At 44.8% G+C, this 23,247-nt stretch overlaps 1 protein-coding gene across 1 annotated transcript in view; it reads right to left on the bottom strand.

Annotated features, from left to right (window-relative positions):
* PDZD2 (PDZ domain containing 2) overlaps positions 1-23,247 on the bottom strand; it is a 354,572-nt gene that overhangs the window by 236,700 nt on the left and 94,625 nt on the right. The gene's annotated exons all lie outside the window — the stretch shown is intronic.

The raw sequence follows: 23,247 nt of genomic DNA, 5'->3' as shown, positions 1-23,247 counted from the left end.
TTCTATTGTTGTGACTTAGATGACGTTCAGAGCACATTTTATGCCCAATTCATGCAAAACTCCACGTAATCCCAAGGGGTTCACATACTTTTTCTTGCAACTGTAATTATCAACAATGCGTAGCCATCAGCACCACCGCCACCGATAACACAATACTGGGCGCTAGTGGCTCATGTCCGCCTTGAATTAGTTGGTCATTCATGCTGCAGCGCATACGCAAAATGACCTTGGCCCACTCTGAATGACCGAAAGCTGTGGACATTCGGCTCATGTGTCACATGAATGACTATATATGGTGTGTAATCAGTGGTGGCTGGCAATACCTTGTTGTTCTTTACATGGTGGCCCTGAGCAGCGGTCAATAGGGTCCATGTACATTGCTCTCATGTTAATGTTAACACAAACCTCACACGCATAGAACATAAAATACAGTCTATACGCAGGAATCCAGATCCATCTAGTTTTGCTTTAGGATCCTTTCAAACGGAGCAGACCCGTTTAGTGGATCCACTTGCTCAGTGGGGATCTCTCCGCTGATCCCTGCTGAGCAAGCAGATGGCAGGTCTGTGTCTGCTCCGCTGCTGCAGAGCGGACACAGAGTTACTCGCTCTCCTCAATGAGTGGTTGGATGAAAATGGACCGCCTGTCCGTTTTCATCCGATCTGATAGACGGAATGGGAATTGGATCCCCATCTGTCCCTTTTTAGTGGATTGGATGTCGGCGGGTGTAAACTGACACGTGTGTTTACACCTGCCACTCCATAGAGGAGAATGGAGTTTCCAATCGAGTCCACCTGAAAAACGTGCAGGCGAACAGTACGGAATGGGAATTGGATCCCCATCCATCCCTTTTTGGTAGATCAGATGTCGGCGGGTGTAAACTGACACGTGTGTTTACACCCGCCACTCCATAGAGGAGAATGGAGTTTCCAATCGAGTCCACCTGAAAAACGTGCAGGCGAACAGTACGGAATGGGAATTGGATCCTCATCCATCCCTTTTTGGTAGATCAGATGTTGGCGGGTGTAAACTGACACGTGTGTTTACACCCGCCACTCCATAGAGGAGAATGGAGGTTCCAATCGAATCCACCTGAAAACGTGCAGGCGGACCTGATCGGAACATCCGTGTGAAAGAGCCCTTATACAGCTGAATGCTGCAGACCAAAACAGACCAGTGTGCATACTCCCAAAGAATACAATACTGCTGTGTTCCTATCATGTTTGTGTGCAATGAGCCCTAAGTTTCATGGCTCAATGGTGTGGTGCATCACCAAACATTATTGTGGCCTTGATGGGATGTAGGCTTTACAGGAAATGGCCAGTGCTGGACTAGAGTGTGTCCACCACTGCGCCTTGCCTTACTTTGCCTGTTTTAACAGTGGACTGTACCCTTCTCACCAATGCATTGTTGGGGAATTCTGAACATGGCTTCAGTAGGACTACAGGCCTGGTGGTTATGGTCCTAGACTCAGCTTCTTCAACTTTGGATGCGTGAAAGGTATAGGTTTGCTATTTGGGAACAAACAAGAGACTGGTGGCTTGTTATGGCCAAGTAATTAAATGGTATTCTGGAAATTCACATGAGTGTACATGTCTAGAGCAGCCATTCTCAACTAGAGTTCAGTGGGGCCCTCCAGAGGCTGGATAGGGGTTTCTAGGTGTGGCTGATTGAGCTACTATCTGATGATGCCTGCATAGTTTTATGGCCAATAACACTTGGCAGCCAATGATTTTTTTTTTAGCTGTCTGCAAGAGACTCTGGGTTATCTTGCTCCGAGTGAGCTTGTTATGGCTAAGTAATGAGATTGTATTCTGGGAATTCACAGTATTGTGATTGTCTAGAGCAGTGGTAGGCAACCTTTAAGAGGACAGAGATCTACCTGGACAACATGGAAGAGATCTACCTGGACAACATGGAAGAGATCAAAGGTCACGGGGATGTGGCACCCCCCTTTTTTTTAAAAAAAAGAAATTAACCAGAAAGCCCTCATTATAAAGTAAAGATGGCAATTAAAGTGGCAGTTAAGTCCATTTTAGAACCTGAACCTACAGTGAAGCCTATAATAAGGCAGTGAACATCTCCCAAACTTGCACTGTTTAGGCGATGTTCACATTACATGCAGCCTGTGACATCACCGGTGCATGAGCTTTGAAGGGGCAGCATATCATGCCGGACCTTCAGAACGTCATGCCGTAGCTGAGGGCTCCTGTGCGCATGCAAGGGAGTGACGTCATCTCGTCCCCGCCCATTCATATGGCTGGAGCTCACAAACCCGGAAGGAAGATTGGGTAAAGATGGCAGCACCGAGGAGCTGTGACAGCGCTGTGCTGGAGGGCTCCATGTAAATGTAAATCTGTCATATGCAGTGTGGTGCATACTATATATTATAACCTAAACCTGCGGGGACCATTTTTTTTCTTCTTTTTTTGCGGTTTACTACTGCTTTAAGAAAATTTTAAGAAAAGTGTAATAGTGATCCTCTGGGGTAAAAGGTTTAGCTGGCATTAACAATGCGTATGTCAAATATTAACTGGATTATATACATAAGTGATTCATTTGGTATAAATATGGGTACATTCACATGAGCACAGAGGCATATACACCTTGAAGTTAAAGTGTCACCTATACGTTTCATAAACGTGCATTATGTTTTACAGCATCAGACAGTGATATGGCTTCTTCAACACACAGTTTGGTTTTTTTTTTTTTTTAACAGGTCCCTGGTACAAAAAAAAAAAAAGTTCTGCAAACCCCACACCCTGCTCATGGTCCCTGGGCTCACATGGCTCCTTTGTGAGAGCCTCGGTCTCCTCTGGGGGAGTCAGGACGGATGATTGCCTGGAGGTGGGCTTTAATAAAACATGTGCTTTTTACAAATTAAATTATGTGACTATATAATTAGTGTGCTGATGTCAATCATATGCTGTCTGGCCTCAGATGACATGGTTTATCCCATCTATACCAATGTCCAAGATTCACCAGAGTAGACCAGCACTGCTGTACACCTTCCATCTCCTCATAACTCCATACAGTAGGATCATCTGAACATCTCTGGCACCAAACAGGCAAAGAAAAGCAAAGCCCTCTCTACCGTGTACCGCAGGGATCGTCACCAGGAACACAGCGAGTGCTTTCTCAGCTGACATCAATAATTCCTCCGCAGCTGGGGGACGGGCATTAAAATTTTAAACACTGGAAATGCTTAACCGTGTGTTTACAAGACTTTTACATTTCAATTCTCTCTCCCAGAGTACAAGTGATCTGTGTAGCAGAGGGGCCAATCTTTACATCGCTACATATCAGTGGTCTCCAAATTACGGCTCTTTGTTTGCCTTTATCAAACCCCAGAGCTTCCTCCCACTGACACCAGATATGAGGCACCATTCCTTGCATTGACACCAAAGCCAGCCATAGACAGTTAAAAATCCTGCTGGACTGGCCAAGATCCAAACCATGTATGGGGAGGTTGAATGTACCCAAGTTGATCAACATTCAGCCTGCTGGATTTTACATGCGATTATTGCAAGCAGCAATATTCACGGTCTTCTCCTGGATGAAACGGCTCCTTCTGCCAGGAGAGCACAATGGTCCATTGTTGCAGGAAAGAAATGCGCTCTATCCATGGCCTGCCCAACAGTGGGGCACTATTCCTTTACGGACATCAACAATGAGGCATAGTTTCTCCCGGTGATATAAACAATGGAGCACCATTCCTTCCTCTGACATCAATAGTGGGGCCAAATTCTTCTTACTGAAACCAACGATGGAGCACTATGTCTTCCATAGATATCAATGATGGGACACAACTCCGCCCACTGATACCAACAATGGGGTCCCACTCCTCTCACTGACACAACAATGGTGCACCATTCCTTCAACTGACATCAAGAGTGGGGCATAATTCCTCCCACTGATACCAATGATGGAGCACTACTTCTTCCAATGATGGAGCACTATGTCTTCCACTGATTCCAATGATGGGGCACCATTCCTTTCACTGACACCAACAATGGGGCATCGTTCCCTCAAATGACATCAACAGCAGGGCATTATTGCTCCCACCAACACCAATGATGGGGCACTCTTCCTCTCACTGACACCAACAATGAGGCACCATTCCTTCCACTGACATCAATAATTACGCACCATTCCTTCCACTGACATCAGTAATGAGGCACCATTCCTTTCACTGACATCAACAGTGGGGCATAATTCCTCCCACTGATACCAACAATGGAGCACTGTCCTCCAATGATACCAACAATGGAGCACTATCTTCAAATGATACCAACAATGGAGCACCATTCCTTTCTCTTACACCAATTGGGCACTGTCCCCCCCACTGACACCAAAAATGGTGCACCATTCCTTCCACTGACATCAATAAAGAGGCACCATTCCTTCCACTGACATCAATAATGAGGCACCATTCCTTCCACTGACATCAACAGTGGGGCATAATTCCTCCCACTGATACCAACAATGGAGAACTAGGTTTTCAAACGATACCAGCGATGGGGCACCATTCCTTTCTCTTACATCAACATTCGACTGATTTTTCGTTCCGAAAATTGGACCCAAGAATAATCGGTCAATTTTCGCTCTGTTTTTGGGTCAATGGCACCGGTCGATTTTCGTGGTTCCTCCCCTTTTCGGTGATCGGGCATATTTTAAAATTCATGAAAACAACCGATTTGCAACTCGATGGTCAAATTGTACGATTGTTTTTCTGAAAAGAATGTGCACATGAGCCGTGACCTGGAAGGAACAGAAGTTTCACCTGTTATATGGGGTGAACTTTATGACTTGGTCGGCCGATTTTCGAAATCATTGATGGCACCATCGGATTACTGAGCGAACGTAGTTTTCGATTTTCGGACGAAAAATCTTTTGGAATTCGACCCATGTATGGCCTGCATAAGTGTTGGGCTCCACATCTGGAAGAAATCATGATTCCAGATTAAACAGAAACTCTATCCTGTTATCCTTTCACAGTATCAGAGGGAGAGCTGTCAAGCCTGCAAGTTTGGTGACGGAGTGATCTGGGGGTGTACACAACACTATCATCTTTATATTGGGACAGGTGGCTCTGGAGTACAGCGAATACTATGGCAGCCAGAAGACCAGAACTTCTAGGGACAGTCACATGCCTTGGACATTTGTCCCAAGATAAGCCCTGGATTTTCTTCAATGATTACCCTAGCAGAAAAATGCAATTTTTTTTAAAGGTTGCTTATAACTTTACGTATACTCTCTTTTCTTTCTTTTTTTTTTAGTTACTTTAAGTGTACTAAAGAATAAAAAAAAAAAAAAAAAAAAAAAAAGAAGAAAGGGGTTTTATTTTGGTTTTGTTCCAGATAAAAGAAATGAAAAGCCCATTTTGAAGACAAAATGACAAAATAGCAAAAACCAGCTTTTGCTTCAGTATCTACCACTTCAAAGATTTTCCCTGCGGTACTGTTTTTCTGCCAGTAACTGTCCTCAGTTGGTTGGCCAATATAATTTACCTCACTTCCTCTGAGCCCAGGTCGTCCTGGACTCACCCTAATCTGTAATAGGACAGTGAAGGAGAAGCAGCACATGGATGAATTCATGTTTCTGTCACTCTGCTTTCTCTTCATATCAGCATACTCTACGTCAGCACATGAAATGATTTGATTCTTCCTCTCTCACCCCAGCTCTGCTGTACAGGGACTGCATGGCACTGAAACCAGGTCACAATAAAGGACTTATACTGCTTGCAATAAAAAAAATACATTTAATAATGTATTCATGATTAAAGAGCTGCATTCATTTGTATGTTATATCTGCCCAGAGTTCAATTAATATTTGTAAAATGTTGGTTTTCCTTAAAGTCCACAACAGTAAAATCAGTCTGTATATGCAGTAAAGCATGCTTGTTATACTCACTGTGGAACTTAGGGGGTTCATCCTCTGCATTGTGTAATAAGGCTGTTTGATCGTGACTTCTCTGATCCTTCCCTTCTTCCAGTGTCTCCCTCTTATCTTTTGTTAAGACGTGTGGAGTCAGTCTGCGCATGCTTATTTTAGTGTGCATTGCTAGAGAGGTTTGTTTTTTTAGGTCAGGGGTTCTGCATCCTCCTAGTGCATAATGAGAACTCCTCCTACAAGCTTTAATCAGTGCTCGGCTGAACACTGATAGAAGTCACAAGACTGCTCTAACTGCTGATGAGAAAATGTATTTAGCAGTTTATATTTACTAAAATAATTGCATTTCAAAGTTCTGTGTACTGTGGGAGACCTGATATAGTGAATGCAGGGTCCTGGGTTTAGTAACACTTTAAATCCCCATTAGATTTTGTCACAACAAAGGATACAAAAAAAGTATATATATATATATATATATATATATATATATATATATATATATATATACACATACACACACACACACACACTATATTGCCAACAGTATTGGGGCACCTGCCTTTACACGCACATGAACTTTAATGGCATCCTAGTCTTAGTCTGTAGGGTTCCATATTGAGTTGGCTCGCAGTCTTCACTCGAATTCATCCCAAAGGTGTTCTATCGGGTTGTGGCCAGGACTCTGTGCAGGCCAGTCAAGTTCCTCCACCCCAAACTGGCTCATCCATGATTTGATGGACCTTACTTTGTGCATTGATGCGCAGTCATGTTGCAACAGGAAGGGGCCATCCCTAAACTTTTCCCACAAAGTTGGGAGCATGAAATTGTCCAAAATGTCTCGGTATGCTGACGCCTTAAGAATTCCCTTCACTGGAACTAGGGGGCCAAGCCCAACCCCTGAAAAACAACCACACACCATAATCCTCCCTCCACCAAACTTTACACTTGGCACAATGCAGTCAGGCAAGTACCGTTCTCCTGGCAACCGCCAAACCCAGACACATCTATCGGATTGCCAGACAGATAAGCATGATTGGTCACTCCAGAGAACACGTTTCCATTGTTCTAGAGTCCAGTGGCGGCGTGCTTTACACCACTTCATCCGACGCTTTGCATTGCACTTGGTGATGTAAGGGCTCATTCACACTTGACTGTTTTACCAACTCTTGCCAAACGTCCCTATAGCGTTTGGCAAGCGTTGGTCCGGGGTTTGCGTAGCGTTTAACGCTCCGCAAACGCCGCATGTGCGGTTCAGCAGCGATTGCTAGGCGTTTGCCGAGCGTTTAAAACGCCCCACAAATGCCTATAATGAAGTTTGAATATTGTTACCGCTACGCAAACGCCTTGCAACCGCACTGCAAACTCCGGCACCATAGACTAGAATAGGAGGCTTCAACGCCTCCTGACTCGACCAGAGGCGTCCGTTTTGCCGCACCACGCTGCGCCGCTACCGCTCCTGCTAGAACAGCACCATGTGCTGCAATGGTCAGAATTGTCCGAGGCGTTTGTGAAGCGCTAAAAACGCTTCCCAACCGCCTTTCTGCCGCTTGCAAACAAGGCTAGTGTGAATGTAGCCTAAGGCTTGGATGCAGCTGCTCGGCCATGGAAACCCATTCCGTGAAGCTCTCTATGCACTGTTGTTGTGCTAATCTGAAGGCCACACGAAGTCTGGAGGTGTTATTGACTCTGCAGATAATTGGCGGTTTCTGCGCACTGTGTGCTTCAGCATGCGCTGACCCCGCTCTGTCATTTTACGTGGCCTACCACTTCCTGGCTGAGTTGCTGTCGTTCCCAGTTGCTTCCACTTTGTTATAATTCCACGAACAGTTGACCGTGAAATATTTAGTAGCCAGGAAATGTCACAGATGGACTTATTGCACAGGTGACAAAATCCAATAAAGTACTCTAATAAAATATATTATCAATGTATACTCCAGTCCGGATAAAAGTAATATAAGTAAAATTGATGCATAAATAAAATGGTGACAAGTGATTCAATACAAGAGTTGTTTGTGACTTCTTGATCCAGTGGTCTGGTGATAAATAGAAGAAATACGCACTCACCAGATGCGTATTTATAATACGCATGTAATAAATAAACTAGAGGTCCCCCTCATGGGATGGGATGGACGAGCTGGACCGTCTCAGCGGACTCGCCTTCCTCTGGGTATAGGGCAGTCACAACGTTGTCTCCTTCTGGGGACTGGACAAGGTACTGGGCAGCTTACGTCAGGGCATGCGTCATCCTTAGGAATGGTGTCACGTATCACAGACTCCTGATGCCCGGGCTCTGGAACGGATGCTTGGCTCACCTGGGAGCCAGCAAAAAATAGCCCATAGTGTAGTAGTTTTTAAAAATAAGCGTTTATTAATCCACGTGGTAATCAATTAAAAAATAAGATAAAAACAATTACTGACCAATGTGCAATGGACGTCACGGGGCCTGACAACGTTGTGACTGCCCTACACCCAGAGGAAGGAGAGTCCGCTAAGACGGTCCAGCTCGTCCATCCCATCCCATGAGGGGGACCTCTGGTTTATTTATTACATGCGTATTATAAATATGCATCTGGTGAGTGCGTATTTCTTCTATTTATCACCAGACCACTGGATCAAGAAGTCACAAAAAACTCTTGTATTGAATCACTTGTCACAAATTGTCACCATTTTATTTATGCATCAATTTTACTTATATTACTTTTATCCGGACTGGAGTATACATTGATAACATATTTTATTAGAGTACTTTATTGGATTTTATTGGAATATCTTATTGTACTTTCATTGGAATATATACTTTTTAGCACTGCACTTTTTATATAGATCTAGCTTGATTATATACACCTGTGGCCATGGAGGTGATTGGAACACCTGGATCCAATGATTTGGAGGGCTGGCCCAATACTTTATAGAAACTCTACGGACTAATGCAGGCCATAGACAGTTCGTTTATCGGCCGAAAAACTAAACATCGGTCGTTCTGTTGCCACCAATGATTACGAAAATCAGACATTTTTCATGAATTTTCCAGCATGACCGATAAAAGAAATGAGGAGGAACTGCGAAAATCAGCCGATGACATTTCCCCACTAACGGTGCGAATATCGGCTGATTATTCTTTCGGATGAAAATTTGCCCGTTAAAAGAACCATCTATGGCCTGCATAAGACCGGGATGCCATTAAAGTTCATGTGAATGTAAAGGCAGGCATCCCGATACTTTTGGCAATATAATGTGTGTGAGTGTGTGTGTGTGTGTGTATATATATATATACACATATACAGTGGTGATCGAAAGTTTGGGCACCCCAGCTAAAAATTTGTATTAATGTGCATAATGAAGCCAAGGAAAGATGGAAAAATCTCCAAAAGGCATCAAATTACAGATTAGACATTCTTATAATATGTCAACAAAAGTTAGATTTTATTTCCATTATTTACACTTTCAAAATAACAGAAAACAAAAAAATGGCATCTGCAAAAGTTTGGGCACCCTGCAGAGTTAATATCTTGTACTGCCCCCTTTGGCAAGTATCACAGCTTGTAAACGCTTTTTGTAGCCAGCCAAGAGTCTTTCAATTCTTGTTTGAGGTATCTTTGCCCATTCTTCCTTACAAAAGTCTTCCAGTTCTTTGAGATTTCTGGGCTGTCTGTCACGCACTGCTCTTTTAAGGTCTATCCATAGATTTTCAATTATGTTGAGGTCAGGAGATTGTGAAGGCCATGGCAAAACCTTCAGTTTATGCCTCTTGATGTAATCCCCCGTGGATTTCGAGGTGTGTTTAGGATCATTATCCATTTGTAGAAGCCATCCTCTCTTTAACTTCAGCTTTTTCACAGATGGCATCAAGTTACCATCCAAAATTTGCTGAAATTTTATTGAATCCATTTTTCCTTCTACTCGTGAGATGTTCCCTGTGCCACTGGCTGCAACACAACCCCAAAGCATGATTGATCCAACCCCATGCTTAACAGTTGGACAGAGGTTCTTTTCATTAAATTCTGTGCCCCTTCTTCTCCAAACGTACCTTTGCTCATTCCGGCCAAAAAGTTCAATTTTAACCTCATCGGTTCACAGAACTTGTTTCCAAAATGCCTCAGGCTTGTCTATATGTTCATTTGCAAAGTTCAAACGATGATTTTTGTGGTGAGGACGTAGAAGAGGTTTTCTTCTGATGACTCTTCCATGAAGACCATATTTGTACAAGTATCTCTTTATAGTGGAATAGTGTACCACAACTTCAGTGTCTGCCAGATCTTTCTGGAGGGATCGTGCAGTCAAACGTGGGTTTTGAATTGTTTTTCTCACAATCCTGCGAGCTGTTCTGTCTGATATTTTTCTTGGTCTTCCAGATCTTGCTTTAACTTCCACTGTTCCTGATGACTGCCATTTCTTAATTACATTCCGAACAGAGGATATTGACATCTGAAAATGCTTTGCTATCTTCTTATAGCCTTCTCCAGCTTTGTGAGTGTCAACTATTTTCAGTTTCAGTTTTCTAGACAACTGCTTAGAAGAACCCATGGTGCTGATTGTTGGGGCAAGGTCAGATGAGTCTGGGCATTTAAAACCTTTGAGATTGACATCACCTGGTCTTCCCAGATGATGATTAAGAACAATCCATGACACTGGCAGGTCTCAGCTTTGCAAAGGGGGCAGTGCATGCTATAAATTCTGCAGGGTGCCCAAACTTTTGCAGACGCCATTTTTTTGTTTTCTGTTATTTTGAAAGTGTAAATGATGGAAATAAAATCTAACTTTTGTTGACATATTATAAGAATGTCTAATCTGTAATTTGATGCCTTTTGGAGATTTTTCCATCTTTCCTTGGCTTCTTTATGCACATTAATACAAATTTTTAGCTGGGGTGCCCAAACTTTCGATCCCCACTGTATATATATATATATATATATATATATATATATATATATATATATATACACACACACACACACACACACATTCTTTCCTTTTTATCATGTACACTATTAAAACATTATTGTTTCTTTTTAAAAGGAGAAGTTCAAAGTAGTTCCTATTTTCCACTTGCAGCCAGCAGGTTGCAGGCTCCATGCCAAGGCAGGAGGGTGCTTTATCACCTGCTGTACTAAAATGAACAGGGAGATCAGGTTACAGACTGCAGATGGTAAGTCACAGAACTGCCAAACCCTCTGCCTCTTTTAGCAGAGATGGGGCTGCATGGATTAGTCAGTTGTACACAAGCTGCTAACAAGCATGCAGGAATGGCTGCCCCCTTTTTTTCTTTAATTTATTTTCTCCCTTTAGTGTAATATAAAATGAATTTAAAAAATAAAGTGTAATTTCTGGAACTTCACTCTGTCAATCAACATGAACTATTTTTAATCCTTACGCTGCTAGGATTAGTAAATAGATAGGATGGTATATTGTACTTATTTTAAACTTTGTTTTCCATTTCTTCAGTTATTTTCTGGTTTCTGGACTAGGCAAATGATGTCATACATCCCAGGAGTCCTCTGGAGGGGCGGAGAGGTTTTCTCAGCTAAGCACACCCTCCTGCCTGCATGCCTGAGCTACAGGCAGATGGATTCCAGGAAGTAAATGCTACTTGAATCATCTGCCCTTACTCAAGATGGCCACTTGCCAGAAATGCTAAGATTTGTTTTTTTTTAATTTGTGAGCAAAATAAATCATGGAGACATGGATGGATGGAGGAGTTTGCTTTGTATATTGATGATGAACATTATTTAAATAGTGTGGTTTGTTTTTGGTGCTCAGATACATTGCAGAAATACACATACTACAGGACCCATCCACCTCTACCATGTGTCAGCTCTTACCCTCATACAGCATTTTTTTTCTAAAGAGAAATACTGTACCACATAACAAATTAAAGTCCAACGCTGGGAAAATGAAAATCCCACCCTAGACTAGGAGTAGATGATTTAGCTGTGAAGACTTACCTTATTTCCTGCTCCAGGAGACCCTACTGTAAGGGTGGATTTTTTTTTTTAATTCCTTGAGTTGGGTTTTAAATCAAAAAGTGAATTGTTAAAACCTAAGGTTAGTCAAACATTAAATACAAACCACAAAGGACAGCACTTACATTCAGTTTAAGGTGTCCCTTGTGCTGCAGTTTGATCCTGTCTTCTCTGATCCTCCCCTTCTTCTACTATCCACAATCCATCTGCTGATAGGACAGAGCTCTAGGAGTCACTCTGCACAAGCTCAGTTTGGTGTATATGGCTAGAGGGTTTTTTTGGATTTTTTTGTGGGAAGCTGCATGTGATCAGCACAGGGCCAATCACTGGCACTCTGCAGACAGAAGGTCAGGGGTTATGCAGCCTCATAGGACAGTCAGAGGAGAATGAAAACTCCTCCTACAAGTTGTAACCAGTGCTCAGCTGGACACTGATAGAAGTTACAAGACTGCTAAATACTGCTGATGGGAAAAGGTATTTATCAGTTTATTTTTACTAAAATAATGTCATTTCCTTGTTGTGTGTACTGTGGGAGAGCAGACAGAGTGAATGCAGGGTCTGGGGTTTAGTAACACTAAGAATGGGATTCTTCATCTTGAGTGTTGGTGCAACAAAATGCTCAGGCACGAATGGGAGGGGGTAGAATCGAATCTTCTATACGCTGCCTTAGTGATTTACATTCATGTCCAAAATATATTCATATTCATGGATTTAAACCAAAGGGACTGGGCTAGACTGGTGAATAGGAAAGCTACGGCTTAATTTTTTCAATTATTGCTGTATAACCATCCCGCCCCCATAAGCAAAGGAAAACAGGTAACTCTTTATTATACTTTCCTCCTCCTTAGTGAACAGCATATAAATGTGATGCAAGTTCTGAAAAAAATGAAACTTATTAATTCTTTTATGAAATATAGTTTTCGCTTCGGGCGATGTAAAACAGTATAAAAATACATCAAAGACATGAATCACAAAGCTTAATTAACAACGGAAAGTCACATTTCCAAGACCGCCAGTATGTAGAAGAATGAATGCAGTGTGGCTGGATTAAGCAGGAAAGTTACCCAACGGAAGTCCAAGTCAAGTTTTGTCTAATGAGGACAGAAGGACAGACTCCAGAAAAGGACAGTCTACAATGAAGTTCACCTTTATGACATTTTCTGTGTGGAAAATTCATTGTGAATTCTTGATTTTTTTAAAGTATATCTAAAGCCATTTTTATATTTGGATAAAGTGGCGAAAGGCTTAACCCCCCCCCCTTTTTTTTTTAAGTTTGTGTCGCATTGGGGAGATTTCCCATCACTTTCTGTCCAAGGGGCACAACGAAGTGTGACAATCTCTCCAAAATCAGGAGAATCCCCTCTTCAACAGCTGTCACCTGAACAGGTCTCTCAATTGCAAATTACCATACCTTATTATTATTATACAGGGTCTATATGGCGCCAACAGTTTGCTCAGTGCTTTACAATATAACGGGAGACAATACAGCAACAATACAGTTCAATACAAGAGGGAGAGGAGGGCCCTGATCCTTGGAGCTTACAATCTAAGAGGGAGGGGCTAGTGGTACAAAAGGTAATAACTGTGGGGGATGGACTGGTAGGAGGAATAGAAGATTCCATCATTAGCTGAAGGCAGGATAGGCTTCCCTGAAGAGATAGGTTTTCAGAGAGCGTCTAAAAGTGAGCAAAGTAGGCGATAGTCTGATAAAATGGGGTAGAGAGTTCCAGAGGATGGGGTAAGCTCTGGAGAAGTCCTGGAGACAAGCATGTAACATTGTACTACTTTGGGGACGTGATCAGTATTCTTTTTTTTTTTTTTTTTACACAATTTGCTTATAGCAAAGAATTACTTTGCTATAAGCAAGAATTTACCTGAATGACATCGATTCATTCAGGGTTTTTTTTTTTGTGCTTAGCTGTGATTTGGCCACAGCTAATCACATGACATGTGCATGTGATTAGCTGTGACCATTCACAGCTAGACACTAGTATACAATGGATGGCATGAATGAAGCCATCCATTGTATACAACTGTCATGTGACCTGCTGTGATTGGTCACAACAGGTCACATGGTACCGGCAACGGGGCCGGTACTCAGATCTGTCATCGGCCGCGTCCGAGGTACACGGCCGGTGACAGATCGTGCTGCTGCGTGGCTCTGCAAGCGCGCGAACTGCGCATGTGCGGGAGGACTCCATATGGCGGCCTCCCGGAAAGGTAATGCATTTTTGCGGACGCCATTTGGCCATAGGCCGGGCATCGAATGGTTAAAGACAAGGTTGGTGATGTAATTTGGGGCAGAGTTATAAATGGCTTTATATGTTATTGTTAATGTTTTGAATTTTATCCGTTGGGCAATGGGAAGCCAGTGGAGAGATTGGCAGAGAGGGCTGGCAGATACAGAACGGTTAGTAAGGTGGATGAGTCTGGCAGCAGCATTCATGATAGACTGAAGAGGGGATAGCCTGTGATGAGGTAGGCCAAGGAGGAGGGAGTTACAATAGTCAAGGCGAGATAACAAGGGATGTCAGTCTGAATGGGTGGGTGTTTCTAAGTATTTGCATGTAGACCACCCCATGTAACACCCACATGTGATGTTGATCCTCCATGACTGAAAGAACAGAAATCCAATGAATGAAAACGGGTAGGCCAGGGACATTCAGGAAGGGGAGGAAAGAACTAGATGATGCCGGATGTCCTCCAGCCAAAAAATGAGGCAGACTCTTGCTGTAGCTTCTAATGCACACTGAAAAAATCACAGTGTGCAGTGAAATGAAAGTAAGCAATTTCAGTAGAGGAGACCAGAAGATAGTGGGATTTTAAACTGCGCTGAAAACCTCCCTTCAGAAACAAGACTCATAAAAAAAACTTTGCATACAAAAGTAACTTTTATTACAAGAATTGTAAAATATCTCGCGGTGTGATCCCCTTAAAATATACATCTATAAAGTAAGTCGCTCAGCCACCCCTGCCAACCAACATCATTTCCCCCCGCATAATATAACCCATATAATGAGTGACAAAAGCAAACCGATAAATGATGGGGGGGGGGGGACCTAAGGATTATGTAAAAGATATTGTCCCAACACGTTGCGTATATAGCTTCTTCAGGGGTTCAAGGGGTGCAGGTAGCTGTGGCTGTGTTTTTGGGATGAGGAGTCGAGTTAGTCAAAAGGACCCACTGTTATTTAAATTTCAGTAGAAGAGAGGATGACTGAAGGGATGGATGGATGGGTGGATGGATGGATGGCTTACAGCTTTTAATAACATTGTGCTATGAAAATACTTTAATTGCCTTTGTTTATTCATTATATATCAGCATCTTATAAATAGGTCTAGTAAAGCTTAACGCTGGAGAACTTGGAAATTCTCCCTTACAGTAGGGTAGCTCTGCACTGCAAGGGTTAATTGCTCTTTTACGCCTGGAGGGGCATAGAAAAGATTTCCTCACCCGATACTTGATGCTGCTAGACCATTCCCCCACAGCATCTTCTCTGCTATGCTCCAGTGGTCTGACATCATCAAGACCAGTAGCCTCCAAACTGTGGCCCGAGGGCCAGATGCAACCCTTTGCTTGCTTTTATCTGGGCCTTGGGGCACTATTTCATCCTCTGATACAAACAATGGGGCATAATTCCCCCCACTGACACCAATGATGGGGCACAATTCCTTTTGATATCAATGACAGGGCACAATTTATCCCAATGGCACCAACAATGGGGTCCACTGACACCAATGATGGGGCATAATTTCCCCTACTGACACCAATGATGGGGCACAATTCCTCTTGATATCAATGACAGGGCACAATTTCTCCCAATTACACCAACAATGGGGCCCACTGACACCAATGATGGGGCATAATTTCCCCTACAGACACAAATGATGGGATACTATTCCTCCATATGACACCAATTATGGGGCACAATTCCTCCCAATGACGCTTATGATGGGTCACAATTTTTCCCAACGACAACAACAATGGGGCCCAATGACATTGCTGACGGGGCACAATTCCTCTCATGGACACCAATAATGTGGCACAATTCCTCCCACTGGCACCGATGATGTGGCACAATTCCTCCCACTGACACCAATGATGGGCACAATTCCACTTGATGTCAATGATGGGGCACAATTTCTCCCAATGACACCAACAACGGGGCCCACTGATACCAATGATGAGGCATAATTTCCCCTACTGACACAAATGATGGGACACTATTCCTATATGACACTAATTATGGGGCACAATTCCTCCCAATGACGCTAATGGTGGGTCACAATTTTTCCCAATGACACCAACAATGGGGCCCAATGACATTGCTGACGGGGCACAATTCCTCTCACTGACACCAATGATGAGGCACAATTCCTCCCACTGACACCAAAGATAGGGCATTGTTTTTGCTCCACTGACAGTTCGTCCCCCCTAAAGTCTGAAGGGCAGTAAACTGGCCCTTTGTCTAGAAAGTTTGGAGACCCCTGACCAAGGCTAATGCAAGGTCCATAGCCCTGTATAGCCACAGTGACAGTGCACCGCTGAAGCATGGGAGAGTGAATGATCAGGTAAACGAAATGGTTTTGACTCTCCCCTAAAGGAGAAATTAACCCTTGCAGTGCAAGCGCAGCCCCACAGCAAGGGTGAATTTTCAGATATCCCGGAGTTGGGCCAAGGTAAAACCGTAACATGTCCCTAAAACATTTCTTAAAACACATTTTATTAAATTTAGTAATTAACCGCTTGCCCGCTGTCCTATAGCAGAAATACTGCTACGGGGTGGCAGGGGTGTGCAAAGCCATATATATATATATATATAATGTATGTGATTTTGCATTTCTGGGTGGGTAGGGGGCGGGTGCGAGCTGCGCATTTGCACTACCCGCTCTGCCAATCGCTGCCTCGGCTGTCAATCACCGGGTCCCGGCCGGTGATTACTTGGCGGCACCCGGTGATCACCAAGTATTACCGACGGGGGAGAGAACTGTATGTAAACAATGCAGTTCTTTCCCCTGTCAGCTCCTGTACACTGCTTTGTATGGCTTTGCATAGCAGAGCCATACAAAGCAGTATGCTTACAGTGGAAAGCACATACACAGCCTCATAGATTGTAAGCTCGAAAGAGCAGGGCCCTTGATCCCCTCATGTTTTGCATTGTATTGGTATTGTTCTGTCACATGTTCTGTCTCCCTTTGTAATGTACAGCGCTGAGCGAACTATTGGCGCTTTATAAATACTGTATAATAATAATAATAATAATAATAGTAAAACACACACAACACACAGTTAACCCTTTGATCGCCCAGATGTTAACCCCTTCCTGCCCAGTGCCATTAGTACAGTGTCAGTGCTTTTTATTGGCACTGATCACTGTATTGGTGTCACTGGGGATGTCAGTGACACCAAGTCAGTTCCCCCCAGTGTCAGAATGCCCACCACAGTCCCGCTATAAGTCGCTAATCGCTGCCATTAATAGTATCTATAAAAAATTCCTGTATCTATACCGCCATTTGTAAACACTATAACTTTCACATAAACCAATTAATTTACACGTATTGGGATTTTTTTTTTAGCAAAGACATGTCGAAGAATACATTTTGCCCTAAAAGTATGACTACATTTGATTTTTTAACTTTTTTATTGGATGTGTTTAATAGGAAAAAGTCAAAAATATTTTTTTTTAATTGTTGGTCTTTTTTTGTTTATAGCGCAAAAAATAAAAACCGCATAGGTGATCAAATACCACCGTAAGAAAGCTCTATTTGTGGGAAAAAAAGGACGTAAATTTCATTTGGGTGCAGCGTTGCATGACCGCGCAATTGTCAGTTAAAGTAATGCAGCGCCGTATCGCAAAAAATGGCCTGGTCAGGAAGGGGGGTAAATCCTCTGGAGGGCAAGTGGTTAACATAGTACAGATGACTACTGAATTGCCATCTTTAAAAGTTCAAGGCGTATTCAATATAAAGCGCAAAGCCCTTTAACTGCAACATGCAGCACCCATACCAATCAGAATGCAGCTTGCACTGGTCTGGTTTTAACAAAATTAATTCTTATTGGTTGCAGAGGGTTACTGCAATTGGAGCAACACACTACTGAGTGGATAAAGTCAACCATTCTTTGAACCCAAAGGAAAGAGTTAACTTTGAACTATGAAGATAGCTTTGGGGAAATCGTGTTAATGCCTTGTGGGAGGTAAAAGAAGCCCGTGTTTTATTTTTCTTATTAGAGGAATGGGATACTAGTTATGAGTCACCAGTAACCCGAGGGCGAGTCACAATCACACCGAGGGAAGTTATGCAACAAAGAATATATTTATATTACTAATGTATTAACTGTACAATTATCTCCATTTTTCACAGAACGAGAGGACTAATTAGATCTGAGAAATGATGCCGATTTTCCATCATTGCTACAGCACATTTGTAAATAAATTGCAAATTACCGATGATAACCAATTATATAGTCCTGAATGCCAGCTAAATACACAGGACGCTGTAACCTGCAATCCAAAGAAAGAATGTATTCCAAGAATATATATATATTCAGGCTATGGATGGAAGGAAAAGATCACCCCACCGACAAGTAAGAAGAGGGGAGCATGAGTCAGAGCAATTCCAGTGTCATCCAATACAGGTGAAGGGATGGATGCTGCTCAACCAACCGCAGGAGTCCAATGATGACGAATGGCTTCAGCTGCTGTTCTGGCCATGCCCTCACCGGGCTCCTTTGATTTTTCAGTCAAAGGACGTTGGGTGGGAGGGTGCCAACAGAGATCCTGGGGAACTGGGCAAAATCCCTCCTTGTATAGCCAGCCTGAGTTTGATTTGGTCAGTCAGTTGGCTTTAAAGAAACTGCCACTTTGCCCTGAATAGAGGCAAGAGCTAGTGAAGACTCGGCTGACATTGGTGCAAGCAGTGCTCACCTTCTGCGGGTCACATGACATAACCTGCAAGGTTGACCATACATGCAGTGGGGCAAAAAAGTATTTAGTCAGCCACCAATTGTGCAAGTTCTCCCACTTAAAAAGATGAGAGAGGCCTGTACTTGGCATCATAGGTAGACCTCAACTATGAGAGACAAAATGAGAAAAAAAATCCAGACAATCACATTGGCTGATTTGGAAGGAATTTATTTGCAAATTATGGTGGAAAATAAGTATTTGGTCAATATGAAAAGTTCATCTCAATACTTTGTTATATATCCTTTGTTGGCAATAACAGAGGTCAAACGTTTCCTGTAAGTCTTCACAAGGTTGGCACACACTGTTGCTGGTATGTTGGCCCATTCCTCCATGCAGATCTCCTCTAGACCCGTGATGTTTTGGGGCTGTCGCTGGGCAACACGGACTTTCAGCTCCCTCCAAAGGTTTTCTATGGGGTTGAGATCTGAAGACTGGCTAGGCCACTCCAGGACCTTGAAATGCTTCTTATGAAGCCACTCCTTCGTTGCCCGGGTGGTATGTTTGAGATCATTGTCATGTTGGAAGACCCAGCCACGTTTCATCTTCAATGCCCTTGCTGATGGAAGGAGGTTTGCACTCAAAATCTCACAATACATGGCCCCATTCATTCTGTCCTGTACATGGATCAGTCGTCCTGGTCCCTTTGTGGAGAAACAGCCCCAAAGCATGATGTTGCCACCCCCATGCTTCACAGTAGGTATGGTGTTCTTTGGATGCCACTCAGCATTCTCTCTCCTCCAAACACGACGAGTTGTGTTTCTACCAAATCGTTCTATTTTGGTTTCATCTGACCATATGACATTCTCCCAATCCTCTTCTGGATCATCCAAATGCTCTCTAGCAGACTTCAGACGGGCCCGGACATGTACTGGCTTAAGCAGGGGGACACGTCTGGCACTGCAGGATCTGAGTCCCTGGCGGTGTAGTGTGTTACTGATGGTAGCCTTTGTTACGTTGGTCCCAGCTCTCTGCAGGTCATTCACTAGGTCCCCCCGTGTGGTCCTGGGATTTTTGCTCACCGTTCTTGTGATCATTTTGACCCCACGGGGTGAGATATTGCATTCATTCCAAACTCCACAAGGCACATATGCAAACTGTTGTAATTCCTACACCGTTCACCTGATCTGGATGTAAATTCCCCTTAAATTAAAGCTGACAGTCTGCAGTTAAAGCACATCTTGTTTGTTTCATTTCAAATCCATTGTGGTGGTGTATAGAGCCAAAAATGTTAGAATTGTGTCGATGTCCCAATATTTATGGACCTGACTGTATGTAGCCAGGTGCAGTTAGCCACTTTGCCACTAAATGGCACTGTACCAGAATAGTGCCTGGTACAACAGGTAGTGTCACTTGGTGTTAGGCCCCTTTTAGGTAAAGTCCTCCCCCAAGTGATGTCAGGGGTGAGTCAGCACCCACATATAAGCTAGGTGGGGAGGAGACACAGTCTTGGGGCAAGGGAGCCAAACACCCCACACCTGTGAGCATATAGCTAACTCATGTAGACCCTGGACAGGGCTGGAGGCCGGGTGGGGTGGACTTGATTGCAGGAGGAACTGGCTGTAATCATTCTGTCTTTTTAGGTGGTGGGGACTAGGGCATATTGCATAAGGCCTTGTAGGCCAGACTAGAGATCCCTGTATGAAGCTGCTTCTCTGGAGGGTTCCTGGGTGAGATGTACCCAGCTGGAAGGTGTAGAGAGGTGGAAGGTGTACAGAGAGAGCACAGTCCTGTGGGTATTGATGACCCTGGGCAGAGGAGAGACTGTAGGGCAGCGGTTCTCAACCTGGGGGTCGCGACCCCTTTGGGGGTCGAACGACCATTTCCCAGGGGTCGCCTAAGACCATCGGAAAACATATTTCCGATGGTCTTAGGAACCGAGACACCGCTGCTCTGTCTCGCGATCTGTGGGCGGGATGATATGCTGCCCCTGTAACCTGGCCACACCTCCGGGATCACTCAACAGCTCCGCCTCCTCGCCGCTGATTGGCCACCGGAACTGTAGCTCAGGAGAGGCACACAGGCGGCCAATCACCGGCGAGGAGGTGGAGCTTGGAGAGGAGGAGCCGAGCGGCAGAACGCGCAGATCGAAGAAGATCGAGGGAGCTGCAGGACCGAGTGAAGAGGAGAGAGGCCAGAGAAGGAAGACAGCTGACAGGTAAGTGCAAATTTTGCTTCTGCAGGCTGTAGATGGGAGAGGGAGAGAGCGAGCCCAGGCTGGAGCAGGGGTCAGCAAGGTAAGTATCATTGGTGTCAGTGGGAGGAATAGTGCCCCATCATTTGTGTCACTAATACCAACGATGGGGCACTATTCCTCCCCCCACTGACACCAACGATGGGGCACTATTCCTCCCCCCACTGACACCAACGATGGGGCACTATTCCTCCCCCCACTGACACCAACGATGGGGCACTATTCCTCCCCCCACTGACACCAACGATGGGGCACTATTCCTCCCCCCACTGACACCAACGATGGGGCACTATTCCTCCCCCCACTGACACCAACGATGGGGCACTATTCCTCCCCCCACTGACACCAACGATGGGGCACTATTCCTCCCCCCACTGACACCAACGATGGGGCACTATTCCTCCCCCCACTGACACCAACGATGGGGCACTATTCCTCCCCCCACTGACACCAACGATGGGGCACTATTCCTCCCCCCACTGACACCAACGATGGGGCACTATTCCTCCCCCCACTGACACCAACGATGGGGCACTATTCCTCCCCCCACTGACACCAACGATGGGGCACTATTCCTCCCCCCACTGACACCAACGATGGGGCACTATTCTTCCCCCCACTGACACCAACGATGGGGCACTATTCCTCCCCCCACTGACACCAACGATGCGGCACTATTCCTCCCACTGGCACCAATGATAGGCACTATTCCTCCCCCCACTGACACCAACGATGGGGCACTATTCCTCCCCCCACTGACACCAACGATGGGGCACTATTCCTCCCCCCCACTGACACCAACGATGGGGCACTATTCCTCCCCCCACTGACACCAACGATGGGGCACTATTCCTCCCCCCACTGACACCAACGATGGGGCACTATTCCTCCCCCCACTGACACCAACGATGGGGCACTATTCCTCCCCCTACTGACACCAATGATGGGGCACTATTCCTCCCCCCACTGACACCAACGATGGGGCACTATTTCTCCCCCCACTGACACCAACGATGGGGCACTATTCCTCCCCCCACTGACACCAACGATGGGGCACTATTCCTCCCCCCACTGACACCAACGATGGGGCACTATTCCTCCCCCCACTGACACCAACGATGGGGCACTATTCCTCCCCCCACTGACACCAACGATGGGGCACTATTCCTCCCCCCACTGACACCAACGATGGGGCACTATTCCTCCCCCCACTGACACCAATGATGGGCACTATTCCTCCCCCCACTGACACCAACGATGGGGCACTATTCCTCCCCCCACTGACACCAATGATAGGCACTATTCCTCCCACTGACACCAATGATGGGGCACTATTCCTCCCACTGATACCAATGATGAGGCACTATTCCTCCCACTGATACCAATGATAGGCACTATTCCTCCCCCCACTGACACCAATGATGGGGCACTATTCCTCCCACTGATACCAATGATGGGGCACTATTCCTCCCACTGACACCAATGATGGGGCACTATTCCTCCCACTGACACCAATGATGGGGCACTATTCCTCCCACTGACACCAATGATGGGGCACTATTCCTCCCACTGACACCAATGATGGGACACTATTCCTCCCACTGACACCAATGATGGGACACTATTCCTCCCACTGATACCAATGATGGGGCACTATTCCTCCCACTGACACCAATGATGGGACACTATTCCTCCCACTGACACCAATGATGGAGCACTATTCCCCCCACTGACACCAATGATGGGGCACTATTCCTCCCACTGACACCAATGATGGGGCACTATTCCTCCCACTGATACCAATGATGGGGCACTATTCCTCCCACTGACACCAACGATGGGGCACTATTCCTCCCACTGATACCAACGATGGGACACTATTCCTCCCACTGACATCAGTGATGGGGCGCTAGTCCTCCCACTGATACCAATGATGGGGCACTATTCCTCCCACTGACACCAATGGCGGGACACTATTCCTCCCACTGATACCAACGATGGGACACTATTCCTCCCACTGACACCAATGATGGGGCACTATTCCTCCCACTGATACCAACGATGGGACACTATTCCTCCCACTGATACCAATGATGGGACACTATTCCTCCCTCTGATACCAATGATGGGACAATATTCCTCCCACTGATACCAATGATGGGGCACTATTCCTCCCACTGATACCAACGATGGGACACTATTCCTCCCACTGATACCAATGATGGGGCACTATTCCTCC

This window comes from Staurois parvus, unplaced genomic scaffold (assembly GCF_062004578.1).
Source record: "Staurois parvus isolate SC_StPar_1 unplaced genomic scaffold, SC_StPar_1.0 ptg000475l, whole genome shotgun sequence".
Lineage (NCBI taxonomy): Eukaryota > Metazoa > Chordata > Amphibia > Anura > Ranidae > Staurois > Staurois parvus.
The sequence above is the reverse complement of the archived record's forward strand: the minus strand, read 5'-3'. Positions and strand labels throughout refer to the sequence as shown.